Source organism: Chinchilla lanigera, unplaced genomic scaffold (genome assembly GCF_000276665.1).
Source record: "Chinchilla lanigera isolate Chin_1 unplaced genomic scaffold, ChiLan1.0 scaffold00090, whole genome shotgun sequence".
Lineage (NCBI taxonomy): Eukaryota > Metazoa > Chordata > Mammalia > Rodentia > Chinchillidae > Chinchilla > Chinchilla lanigera.
Window position 1 is genome coordinate 4,559,450 of NW_004955491.1, and position 13,775 is coordinate 4,573,224.

Here is a 13,775-nt window from a genome sequence, read left to right on the forward strand (position 1 = left end):
ATTTGTTTTCCTGAGAAACTATTTTGTAGACAATAATATGTAAAATGATAACCATTGATAATTTCCTACCATTTTGTCTGTAATTTGCTAAGTCCCCCCTATTATTATGTTATCCTTCTTTTATTCTTTAAAATAAAAAAAAAAACAAAAAACAAAAAAAACAAAACCTGTGATCATATCCCAAGAAGCCTACAAGACGGATGGTGAGGGTCTCTGCCTGCACACAGTGCTAGGGGAGCAGCTACCAATTCTTTAGTTCTAAACAAAAAAGAAAGAAGTTTTGGAGATATGGGGTGTCACTATGTAATTCAGGCTGGCCTTGAACTCACTGTGTACCCTAGATTGGCCTCGAACTCATGGCGACTCTTCTGCCTCAGCCTCCCAAGTGGGGTGATCACAGGCATGTACCACTACACCCGCTGTCACTGCTCATGACTTTAGACTGAGAAGTCACCACACGCCACGCTGGGTCACTTCTGCAGTCCTACCGACTCTGGTCTCCCTTGAGAGGTTGACGTTATCTTTGTCGTGACTTAGTCTTCAGGTACTAACAGTGTCACCGTCCCAATAGAAACCAAAATAGGACGGCCTTGGAGCAGCTGGCATAAGCCCTTTTCTTCCTTGTTTAGTCCCTGGGCAGGATGAGCCCCTAAGCACATGCCGGACAGGAGCCCACCTGACTGAGCTCAGACCGGCGAGAGCTCATCAAAGGCGAGGGCATTTGTCACTGCGCTGTGATGCCAGCCGTGGCGCTTGGGAACTAGAAGCCATGGTGGCTAAGGGAAATAGGGAGGTATAATCTCCCCACACTGCAGCTCCAAGGCTCCGCGGGGAGATCCAAAGGCAAAGCACCAGCTCAGAATAAAAATAGCATTTACTGAATAGCGCAGTTTCTTTTTTATAAAGTATGTGTCCATGAGAAAGGAATTTTAAAACAACTTTTAATAGAAAATTCCATACAAGAGCCGGGGATATAGCTCAGTGGCATAAGTGCCTGCCTGGCGAGCACAAGGTCCTGAGTTCGATTCCTAGTACAAAAAAGAAAAGAAAAGAAAAGAAAAGAAAAGAAAAGAAAAGAAAATTCCATACAAATAGTGCTCTTCAGCCAAATCCAATATTGAGATCTAATGCAGTTCGATTTATTTTTAAATTTTAAATTGTATTTTTATGAAATGAATGCTGAAGTCACACAATTCACATGATATAATATTCAAAAGGGACAAAAAAAACTCAGAGAAAATCCTCCCTCCCATTCACTTATTAAGGCTCTAAAATTCAGGTAAGCAGTGTTTGTAGGAAGGGGGTGAAGCACACCTGTGCCCCTAAAATTGCATAGGGACCCTTTCTCAAAAGTACATCTGCCGGGAGTGGTGGCACATGCCTATAATCCCAGCACTCGGGAGGCTGAAACAGGAGGATCATTGTGAGTTCGAGACCAGTCTGGGCTACAAAGTGAGCGCAAGGCCAGCCTGAGCAGCATAGCGAGACCCTGTCTCAAAAAGACAAAAAAAAAAAAAAAAAAAAAGTACATCAGTAACTACAGGGGGCGCCCGGATTTGAACCGGGGACCTCTTGATCTGCAGTCAAATGCTCTACCCCTGAGCTACACCCCCTGCTGGAACTAGCTGTCCTCCCAGGCACTTCTCATCTCCGCTCCGAGACTCCTGAGGTGATCACACTGCCTGTGCTTCAGCGAGCACTTACAATGTGCTAGCTGAACTATTTTAAGAGCTTCATCACAACAATGTAAAAGCTTACATATGACATCCCTATGAATGACAATGACCAGGGAACTGAATCAGCGTTGTCCCCAAATCACAATGAGCTAAGTGACAAAGTCAAGAGTTAGCCAGCCAACTGTGCATCCTCCCTGGACTCAGCTGCCCCCAGGACAGGCTCCAGGGCTCTGCTGCCTGAGGGCCGCCGGTGCTCCTTCTCCTCTCACCCACCGCCCCCTGCCGCGCCCTGCAGGCCTCTGCATGGCCAGAGACGCTGAAAGGCCACCTAACCTGGTGCTGGCGAGGACTCCACAGAGACTGCTGGAAGCGGGAACATTTGAATCGAGGTTTTTTAATTGTGTACATTAATGGCTTTTTTTTTCCCTTTGTGTTTTGAGACAGGATCTTGCTGTATAATTCAAGCTGCTCATGAATAACTATATAGCTCAGGCTGGCCTCGAACTTGTGGCAATCCTCCTGCCTCAGCCTCCCGAGTGTTGGGATTACAGGCATGCACGGTCAGGATACCCGGCCATTCAGTGAGCTTTTGTATGAGTAAAATAGGAAAGACTCTGAGGTGAAAATGCACAAAATGAGAGCTAGGTGTGGTGGCGAAAGGGAGTGATTCTAGCGCTGGGAGGATTAGACTGGAAGATCTCTGGGAGTTCAAGGCCAGCCTGGGCTACAAACTAAGGCCCCGTGGCAAAATAAATAAAATACCCAGAACAAGACCCACACGTCTTGTATGTCGTACACTGTAAGAACAACTTCAGTTTCATACACCATAAGAACAAAATAGAACTGGGGATGTAGCTCAGTGGTAGAATGTGTGTGTATTCTACATAATGCCCTGGGTTCAGTTCCCAGCATTATCAAATAAATAAATGACAGCAGTAAAATGCTCTAACTATGCAGACAAGATTATTTTAGAAATCCATACAAATGAAATCACAAACCTAAGGACATTCAAGTTGACAGGCATTCGGAGGGAGCAGTTTGGCCGATCGAGGGGCTGCGGGTGAGGGCTTGTAGGCAGCCCGCAGGGTAGAGGCATCTCCCAGCACAGCTTGGGCCACACAGCATCCTCCAGAGGTGTCACAGCAGACGGCGAAGCTTCTAAAAACCCGGGCACACTCGAGCACCGAGCTTGGAGTATAAAGTGGCCATTAAGCGGGTCATAGCGCGTCCGCATTAAAAATGTGACGCTTGTCTCTGAAAGATGGATACCAAAACTCTCAGGAGGATGTGAGAGCTGTTGGTAGCTGAGGTCGCGGGTCATCGTCTCAGTCCTGCTGTCGCGGCTCTGGAGTCTGCACGGCCAGGGATGCTTCTGTCCCAGGAAGCACAGCTCTGTCTGCGGAGGTCCCGCCCAGGTGGACTCCGCCTCTCCTGGCATCCAGGTGACCACGGGCTCAGGACAATGGCTGGGGACTTCCGGGCGGAGTTGGACATCCCTGCAAACCCCCACCCCCAGGCCTGCAATCTCGAAGGGGATGCGATCCTGTAAATTCGCGGCTGATCAGCCCTGTCCCACAGCGTGCAGACAGGCTCCCGTCAGTGGTCAGCGCAGCCTTAGGTCCAGGGAGAAGGATTTGACCCGAGATAGTGACAAAGGTCAGAGCGAAGCTTAAGTCTTGTTCTGCTTTTAGTTACCCCTGGGCACCTGCAGGCCCCAGGGAAGATCCCGGTTCCGAGCAAAACAATGTTTTTTAAAGAGAATTTAAAATTTTTTTTATTAGTATATGTTTTTTTTTTTTTTTTTGGTTTTTCTCCGGTACCGGGAACCGAACTCACGACCTTGCACTTGCCAGGCAGGCGCTTTGCCGCTGAGCTAAATCCCCAGCCCTATTAGTATATGTTTACAGTACATGACGATGACATGCCCGGGGGGAGTTGGTACCCGAGAATGACATGACTTAATTCTTTTTTTATCCCTTCCCCTCCCTTCTGTCCTGTCCCCTTCTTCTCTTGGTCCCCCTCACCTTTGCCAAAGATCCACCTCCCTGTTTCCTATTATTTACCTTCTTTTGCTCTTTATTTATAATTTGGGTTTGTCACAGAGAGAAACTATGCGATACTGAAGCTTGTGGGTCTGATTTATTTCACTTCACATTAGGGTCTCAAGGTGGCTTGTTTTCCTACAAATGACTCAGATTTATCCTGCTTCATGACAGTACAAAAGCAACTTGTACGTGGCTGTCTCAGAAGAAAACACAATTGATGCTTTTGTAATAAAAAGCTATCTCCATTTTTAGTTTATCAACAAATTTCAATGACAGGCATGGCGGTCCACGCCTTGTATTCCTAGCACTCCAGACGCTGAGGCAGGAGGGTTGCCTCCAGTTCCAGACCAGCCGGGGATACGTGGGGAGACTGTTTCAAAACACCATAAAAACCAAAAGCCAAAACAAACAACAAACTAAGATTCAAATCAGTTTATTTATCAAAGACTTACTTTAGTCACAGAAATAAAAGGCATTTGGGTTTGTTACAATTTTAGACACGATTTTATGAATGCTCATTTATTACGAAGCCACTTGAACAGAATGAAGGGATTTTACCATGCAGACACAACCTACAACACAATATGTGTATACGTGCGCATAAGCACACATAACCCCCAGGATAGGTGTGAAGATACCCTTGAGAGTTTCAGTCACGTAACAGTGAAACAGAGGCAGGAGGATCACAAGTTCAAACCCAGCCCCTGACACTTCCCACCCCTCCCCGGAGCAGCAGGCCAGGGCCCAGGGTTCAGGCCTTTCCATCCTGGGCGGGCCCTTGACTGTGTCCCGACCTGAGCACTCCCAGCTCCCGCTGGAAAGAGGCTGCGAGGAGGGCCTGGGCACCGGGGCTGTTGACAAAAGTCAGGCCTAGAACTCAAGAGATTCGACTTGGGCTCCAGAATCTAGGGCGGGGCCTCCTCCTAGTGCTCCCCACCTGCAGGAGAGGAGCCTGGGGATTTGGGGTTTTACGCTAGGAACGGTGGGAAATCTCCAGGGGTCTCAGATGCAGGGGAGGGCCACACCAGATCTGCTTTCTCTTTTTTTTTTTGGTACTGGGAATTGAACTCAGGACCTTGCACTTGCCAAGCAGGCGCCTATGCCACTGAGCTATATCCCCAGCCCCAGATCTGCTTTCTCAAGGGGTGAGCAGGGCCCCAGGGGACCTCACCCCTCCATTCCAGCGCCACTGCCCAGCGGCCCACAGGGACCCCGACAACGCCCCCCGCCCCGCGCCCCGCCAGACAGCAGCTCTCTGACCCGCTGCGTCCCACGGAGGAACAGTGGGCATCACACGCCTTGAGAAACGGCCACTGTGACCTGGCAAGTCCACCCATAGGAATTTAGTCTTGGTAAATTACCAGGAACAAATTTGCAAGTGTAACAAGAAAAGTAAATAAATAGCAGCTCTTCATCAGAAAAGTGCCACTTCTACAGGTACAGCTACTGCTAATGTAACTGGCTTGAATTTGGTTTCCTCCTCTGCAAAATGAGCAAATTGGGTAAAATGAAGGACTTTTAAAGCCTGAAACGAGCCGGGCGCACTACTGTATGCCTATATCCCGGCACTCAGGAGGCTGAGGCAGGAGGATTGCCATGAGCTCGAGGCCGGCTAGGCTACATATGGAGACAAACACAAAAACAAACAGCAAATAATACTAAAAAAAGAAACCCTAAATCGCTGCGTGAGTTCGCAGAGCATCCTTTTCGGGATGGCCCTGCGGGGTTTCTTTTGTTGTCTACTGCTGCTTTGAGGCGTCGGTGGAGAGGCGTCTCCTCTCTGCCCGGTAGTGCAAGTGCCCGAGGCCTCAGGTCTGTGTTTGCACCAGCTGTGTTTGCACCAACTGTGTTTGCACGGGATTTGCACAAGCGCGGGCTCCACAAAGCCCGCGAAGCGGGCAGGCCGAGGGTACAGGGCCACTAGGCGTAGCTCCAGGGAACCGCAGGCGGACGCGTACTGCGGGCTGCCGGCTGCGGGCTGCGGGATCGGGGCGGGGGCGGGGCCAGGCGCTCGGAAGCGCTCGGAAGCGCCACCACCGAGATGCCCCCCGCGCCTTCCTAGAGAGGCCGTCGGCGGCCAGGTGCGGGTGAGGCCTCCGGGCGTCTCAGAGCCTGCCAGCAGGGGGCAGCACGACAGGCCTGGCTCCCGACGTGACGCGGGCAAGAGCCGGGGCCGAGAACGATTAAATAAAATCACCAGGGAGGGGAAGGGAAAGTGGAAAGAATTAAGCCGTGTTCTGTCTGGCTCCCCACGAGTAGGTGCTCACTGAACTGCACGCATGCACTAAAAAAATTAAAAATACGCTGAAAAGAGACTAAGAAACTATCCCCGCAAATAAAATTCACCCCCGTGGAAATTAAGGTTTACAGTTATAGACTGTTTGCCAGGTGTAGTGGTGCACACCTGTAATCCCAGCACTGTGGGAGGCTGAGGCAGGAAGATGGCAAGTTCGAGCCCAGCTTGGGGAATTTTGAGACCATTGTGGGGGGCGGGGAGGCTGAGGCTATAATTCGGTGCGAAGGCCCTGTGTTCAGTACCTCATACTGCAAAATCAATCAATCAGTCAATTTATAGGATGCATATGCATTTATAAAGATGTACATACAGACGTTGCAGAAATACATTGTAATTTTTTTGTCTTTTTGAGACAGGGTCTCACTATGCAATTCAGGCTGGCCTTGAGCTCACTATGTAGCCCAGGCTGGTCTCAAACTCGCAAAGATCCTTCTGCCTCAGGCTCCCAAGTGCTGGGATTACAGGTGTGCGCCATCACGCCCGGCAGAAATGCATCTTTAAATTAGAAAGTGGAACACTTTCGCTGAGCCCTTTTCCACTGTCAGGTGGCCATGCCGTGAGCCAGACAGGCTGGTGCCCTTTATGCAGGTCTGCGTCGGGCCCAGATGTTGAGGGCCTCTGGTGACAGGCCTGAGGGCCACAGCACTCTGAGGACAGAGCGGCGGGTCCTCCGGCCTTGGAGGAACAGCCGGAGGGGGCTGGAGGTCTGGGGTAGAACAGGCCTCTTCTTGGGAAGCAGCCTGTGAGTGCCACGGCCTCAAGGAGCAGGACGCCAAGCCTGGCCGCCGCAGGCAGCCGCCAGGAGGAGGGATTTCCTAGCAGTTATTTCCCCACTATGAGGCCCTGCTGTCCCTGGACTCATTGGGGGGCTGGGTGACCCAAGAAGGACGTGTCATTCGTGTCCAGTACCAACATTTAGCCCTGTAAGTCTACTTAACATTGGGTTAAATATCGGAGGAAATGCTAAAATGCTCTCAAAGGGTTGTTTTCTTGCTGCGGTGGATTTTTTTTTTTTTTTGGTTTTGGTTTTTCTCCGGTACATGGGAACCGAACTCACAACCTTGCGCTTGCCAGGCAGGCGCTTTTGCCGCTGAGCTAAATCCCCAGCTCCTGCTGTGGTGGATTGACAGCTGGTGGTCAACTGGTAGCACCCAGCTGACCTAAACCAGTGTGGTGCTGGGAGTGGAGGGCCTGCGTGGGGGCTGCTGCCGGCAGCATAAAAACAACGAGAACTGGAAAGGATAAGGTGGTGCTGCTGGTTCTCCTGGGGCTGTTGGTTTTCCAGAAGCTTGTTGCGCTGGCTTTCCTGATATGGACTTGAAAGTTCTCATCGTCAGAGGAGCTCAGGACCTCGTTGTCGCTGAGAATGGCTACTGTTTACTTTGGGGGAGCTCTGGATCTTACTTTGAGCATCGCTTTCTGGCTCCAGTGCAGATCCCTCAGCCTGCTGGCATAGATCCTTCATCCCGCTGGCGCAAACTTTCTAGCTTCCACCACTGACCTTTGGGCCTTCCCAGCACAGATCCTTGATACAGACTTGCATGAGACATTGTTTGGGCTTTTGGCTTCCCGTTTGACCGATGGAGGACATTGCCATGGGATCCAGACCCTCAGCTGGATTCTTTGGGTCTCTAATGTGTGGACAGATTTCCTGCACTCTTTTTTTTACCTGACTCTGGGTGACTACTATAAAATAATCCTATAAATTATGTGTCTTGTATTAAATTGTTTCTTTTGCAAACCCTGACTACGACACTCGCTATGTAGCCCAGGCTGGCCTTGAGCTGATTATGTAGTCCAGTCTACCCTCGAACTCTCAGGAATCCTCCTGCCTCAGCTTCCCAGGTGCTGGTTGGGATTACAGGCCTGAGCTACCATTCCTGGCTAAAGTGATACCTTTGAAAGCTTTTGTATTAATTTTAAAGAAGAAAATCATACCACCTCTACCGAGGTTGGGGTTGTGTCTGTGCTTTTCCTACAGAGGTGGCACCTCTGGCTTATTCATCCACTCACTGAACAGTTTCTGGGTCCCTACAGGTGTCAGGCCCAGGTGCAAATTCTGGAACACATGCAAAATGAATAAAAGCCATCCCTCCCCCTGTAGAACTGGTGTCTCCAGGAGGGCCAGGTTCTGGGAATCGAGGACACCAGGCCCCCACAGGATGCTGGGGTGGCTGGGCCCTGTCACTCCTGTCCTCTACACGGGGTCTTGCCTGCCTTTGCAGGGGGAGCTGCTTCTTCACTTTTGGCTCCAGACAGCTTTGACAACAGGACTTTGAGGACACCTGTGTGGCCAGCTCTGGTTTGCCAGGGATTTGTGATGGGCATTGACACCCTAGGTTTCCGTGGCTCATCATGTCCTGATAAGAACATCTGCACACACCTGTAATTCCAGCACTCAGGTGGCTGAGGCAGGAGGGTTCCTATGAGTTCAAGGGCAGCCTGCACTACATAGTGAGACACTGTCTCAAAAACAAAAGAAAACAAATATCTGCCAAACAACGTAAGGATTATAGAGGAAGCAAAGCAGGTGTGCACCACAAGGAAAATTAAATTTAAGAAACCCTGTGCTCTATAAGAATTAAGAAACCAGGGAACGCATCACTGGGCAAATCCAACACACTGGGGTGGAATTGAAGCTGGGGAAGGTCGAAGCAAGGGGAAAGCCCTGGTGGCACCCGGGGCAGAGACCGGAGGGAGCCTCCTCCTCCTCCCGATCCCTCCGCCGGGCCCAGCAGGTGGCCTGGCTGTCTCGTCCAGTCCCTGCTTCTTTGTCTCCAGTTATTTTCCATACTTAGCTCCTGAAAAGGACTTTATTTAAATAAGGGATTCTGAGGCTAAAAACAAAAGCCTGAAAACACTGACAAAATGAAAATGGAAGCAAAGAATATTTGGCCAATCTTTATACATGTGGTAAAGGTTTTGTGTCTTCCACATGAAAGAGATTCTAAAATAAGAGCGAAGAGATGCACCCTTCCAAGAAACCCACTTAATTCCACCAGGGTGGACCAGGTTAGAAGTCGTCCCTCTGTCACTCTGGCAGGGTGTGGAGGCACATGCCTGTGATCGCAGCCCCAGAGAGACCCTGTCTCAAAAAACAAGCCAAAAACCAAAGCCAAACCAAGCCGAACCAAAGAAGCCGCCATTCTGGGCAGTAGATAATAAAATGGATTTATCCCCTAGCACGGAAAAACTGATAGCTTATAACTGATAAGTATTATTTATAACTCAAAAATAAGAGCCATTCAGTTTTGAGTTTTTATTATCTAGAACTCAGAATTTCTCTTTACAGTTAGAAATGCGATCTTCATTTGCAAGGAGTTTTAAGTAAAAGTCTGAATTCTGATATGTGATTATCACCCACTAATGTGAATTAATCTTTTTGGTAAAATGAACACCCAAGCTCGTTTGGATTCGGTTAATGTTTATTCCAAGACTCTGAAGAGTTGGCAGAGACTTCGGCAAGAAAAATGTGTCTATTTCTCTCCATATGCCTACTGTTTCAATTAAATATACTAGAGATTGTCTTTATTTGGCCTGGATAATGATTTGCTTTTTTAGCAGCATTTTTCTGAAACCCCTGGTGTTGCTTTATTTTTAGAGATTGATTTAGTTTTTGAGACAAGGTCTCGCTATGTGGGTAGCCTGGCCTTGGACTTGTGGCGATCCTCCTGCCTCTGCCTCCCAAGTAGTAAGATTCCGGGTGTATACCCCCATGCCCAGTTGGAGTTTAATATTTTTCCAAACTTATTTCAAGCCTTTGTCTTGGTAAGGAATTGATTAATTCAAGATCAGTTAGGCAACCATTCGGTTAGTAAGAAAGCGATGATAATTTTAATTGTTTAAAATTCATTAAATTATTCAAGGCTAATTACGGGAACCAATCTAGCACCTTTACAGAATAAATCTGATTTTCCGTGATGACTACCAAGCCAAGAAGCAAATTACATACATACACTTTTTATCTGAGGCTGGGTATGGTGGTGCACACCTGTCATCCTAGCGCTCGGGAGGCTGAGGCAGGAGGATGAGGATGAGTTCAAGGCCAACCTGGAGTACACAGTGAATTCAAGAACAGCCTGAACTACATATGGAGACCCTGTCTCACCCTCTCCACTGTCCCAAATAAGTAAAAAATAAAATTCAGGTGGGCGTGACGTTCTAGCCGCCAATGCCCCAGCATCTGCTCCACTGTGGTCGGGCGAGTGCACCGCCGGCCCAGGGCCGCTGCCCCAGCTGGGTGAGCCACACAGCCCTGAGGACAGGCAGAGTTGGGGTCAGAGACACAGAGGCTTTTTGCCCTTTTATTAAGGGTCCAGGTGGAAACCAGTGGCAAAGTATGACAGCAGGTAACGGCAAGCAATTTGCTCCCACACATTTAGGCTTACATTCTGGCCATGTGACTCTGGGCTGAGCCCCCAGCTCCGGGACCTTTGTGTGTTGAAAGAACATGGGTGCTGATTTCACAGCTTGCTGCAAGATAAAATGAAAATGTTTACTTTGCACAGTTCCCGGAACATGGTAAGACTCAATGGGTTATGGTGATTGTTATCGTTACCCTTCAGATTCGAAGGTCTGATTTCTTTCCTCTTCTCCTTTTTTTTTTTGACACAGGGTTTTTCTGTATAGTTCAGGTTGGGCCTGAACTCACTATGTAGCCCAGGTTGGCCTCAAACTCAGTGATTCTCCTGCCTCAGCCTCCCAACTGCTGGATGACAGGCGTGTGCCACAAAGCCCCGTACAGAGGTCTGACTTCTGACTAGAAGTTTCCATGTAAGGTCACCGTCCATAGTACTATGCTAATTTTCTTTTCTCTCCCTTTTGCTTTTCTTTATCCTTCCTTCTTCCTTAAAAATTCTTTTAGCTTAGAACTATTCTTTGCAGAAAATAGATATAAAAGGTTAGATTCTAGGTTTTAATTAAAAATCCTCCTTTCAGGGAACCCACCTAGAAGTGATCAATACAGAACTTATTTTAAAGAAATTCTAATCGAGAAGTTCCCACCAAGACTGGGAAGCAAATGGAAGCTGCTGCAGGCAAAAGGCTCCCCTGACATCGGAGCAGAGGCCCGCCTGACTCAGCGTTACCCTGGCAACGGGAGGGCTGCAGGCGCCCTTACTCTGAGGAGCCCCCTGCGGCCTCTGAGTGGGCTCCCCCAGACACCTGGCCGCAGAAGCTCCATAGCTCTGATTCTGAGGGACCGGGAAGGTGGGGACCATCTCTGTTTCACCCTCCCTGCAGCCAGCACCCCAAAGCTCAGCAGGAGGAGGCAGCCGGGAAGCCGTCAGATCCAGAGTGCTGCCAAAGCAGCCACGGTTTTCTAATCCTTTGTCTTTATGCATGGCGCCCAGCACAACGTGCTGCACACAGTGGTGCATAATAAATGCAGCATGTGTGTGTTTGTCTAGGACCATGACCATCCCGAAGGTGCCAGATGTGTGTCCTGTGCACGCCTGTTGGTGAGTCGGCTCAGATGACCAGAGACAACCCAGGTCTTGTCCTTTGAATGTCTCCAGCTGTCAAGTGGCAGAGCTAGCAGGGAGTGGTGGCGCACAGTTATAATCCCAACACTTGGGAGGCTGAGGCAGAAGGATCACTGTGAGTTCAAGGCCAGTCTGAATTACACAGGGAGACTCTGTCTCAAAACAGCATCAACAAAAAACCAAATGAAACCAAACCAAACCAAACAGAAATATGGGGCCAATGGCCACTGGCAATTTATGAGTTTGCAAGTCTGACTTTTCAGTTAAAGACACTCAAGAAAATCACCGTGAAAGAGAACCAGGAAACCCAGACAGGTGAGCCCTGCCTGCAGCAAACTCTAGGGTGGGGTAGACAGGCAGTCACCCCCCTTTCCCTAGGACGTCAGGACAAGGGTGTAGTTGCCTGTGGGGTTTGCTTTGAACTTGGTCACATGATGATAATTTGAAGAATTATCAGCCCATTGAAGAAATTTCCTTCTTCTAGGCTACACTGAACTTGTTTTTACTGTTTTTGGGGTTTGTCTTTTTTTTTTTTTTTGTCTTTTTGAGACAGGGTTTTGTTATGTGGTCTTGAACTCACTTTGTAGACCAGACTGGCCTCGAACTCACAGTGATTCTCCTGCCTCAGCCTCCCGAGTGCTGGGATTACAGGCATGTGCCACCACACCCGGCTAACATCAAGTAACTCTTTTTGTTGTTTTTTTTTGAGACAGGGTCTTGCTATGCAGTTCAGGTTAGTCTTGAACTCACTTTGTAGCTCAGGCTGGCCACCAACTCTCAACAATCCTCCTGCCTCAGCTTCCCAAGTGCTGGGATTACCAGTGTGCGCCACCTCACCTGTTTTTACTGTATTAAATTGCCATTACTATAAATTAATAACGAAATTAGCCAACATTTGTGATCTTAGCGTGAGCCAGTATTTGATACATATCGCCTCAGAAAAGGACAGTTATGGATTGATGACTGACTGAGACAATCCAGGCTGGCTTTGAACTCAGGAAGACAGGGTTAGAGGCAAGGAAGGGGAAGTACGGAGATCCCTGGCAGCCCAGCTGTGTGTGTCAGAGATTTAATTCTTTCACAATATTAGATTTAAGGCTTTAAAGCCCAGATTTCCTAGGAAAGAGAGGCCCTAAACTTCATTTCTCTCCACCACCTCCCGTACTAGCCGAAGTCACTCTGAGTCTCTCTCTGCTCCAGCAGGCTCGGGCCCTCCTGGCCCAGTGGAGACTGAGGAGCACAGCCCCCCGCCAAGCATACGCAGAAGGCCTCCATAACATCTCCCGCGTTCCAAGGAACCGTGTCCTCTGCCGGCCTTCGCCTGGCACTGACCGCTCTGGGACCTGTGCAGGAACTCGGCCTCTCCCGCTGCCGTCTGACCCGTCACACACACGGCTGGCGTCAGGTGTCTTTCCTGCTCGAACCTCTTCGAGTCTCTCACACAAGATCCAGTGCAGACCCCAAAGCCCTCTCCGCACCCCCAGTCCTCCCCAAGCCAACATCCAGATCCAGACCCGTTTTTCCCACACAGGCCCTTCTCCAGCTCAGTGGGTTCGTCGCTCACTGCCCGAGAGCACCCCTGGCACCTCCCTGCCACAATTTCGCTTTTAAGGATCTCCGCACCCGCTGGGCCTCTGTGCGAGGAACTCTCCTCCCCGTAGGGCCCGTGGAGCGCACCCGCTGAGGGCGTGGGGTCTGCCCCCCGCAGTCTGCCGGACCCCTCGGCTTGCTGCACGCTGCTGCGATCCCGCTCCTGCCTCTCTCCGGCCGCTTCTTGCCCTGGCTGCCGACCCTGCTGTGCGGCCACTGTGTAAGAAATCTGCAGCGCAAGGGCAGGAGCTACGTGCTTCTCCCCCAGCTCCCTCCCGGGCCCCCTTTACACGCTCCGTGTGCCTCATGCCACCAGCGGGCTCTCCTCTGCAGCCAGGGCTGCTTTCCGTAGGGGCTCAGCTGCCCACTGCCCCGCGGAGCTGGGCATCCGCTGGTCTCCGCTCGTCCCTTCAGATCGCCAGAGCCCTCCGGTTCCGCCGAGCCCAGCCGTGGCAGAGCGAGTGACAGCTGTGTGGGCGACGCCTCGCGCCTGCGTCTCGCCCTGCGTAAGGGACAGCAAAGGGCCGCAGGAGCGCTGGGGCACCGAGCACCAGCACCCGGCCGTGCGCTCAGCACATCGCGTAGTTTGGGTGCAGAAAGAAAAAGATCCGACTGCTGCCTTATGGCCACCCCAAAAGCTTGCCCCAGAGCTTCTGTACCCCAATCTCACTCTGCCGCCCCACGC

The 13,775-nt window shown here is 50.2% G+C and overlaps 1 non-coding gene across 1 annotated transcript; it reads right to left on the reverse strand.

Moving 5' to 3' along the window:
* Nucleotides 1-1,541: 1,541 nt before the first annotated feature.
* Trnac-gca lies at nt 1,542-1,613 on the reverse strand. The gene has a single exon. It is a non-coding gene; the product is annotated as a tRNA-Cys (tRNA).
* Between the last annotated feature and the right edge of the window lie 12,162 nt (nt 1,614-13,775).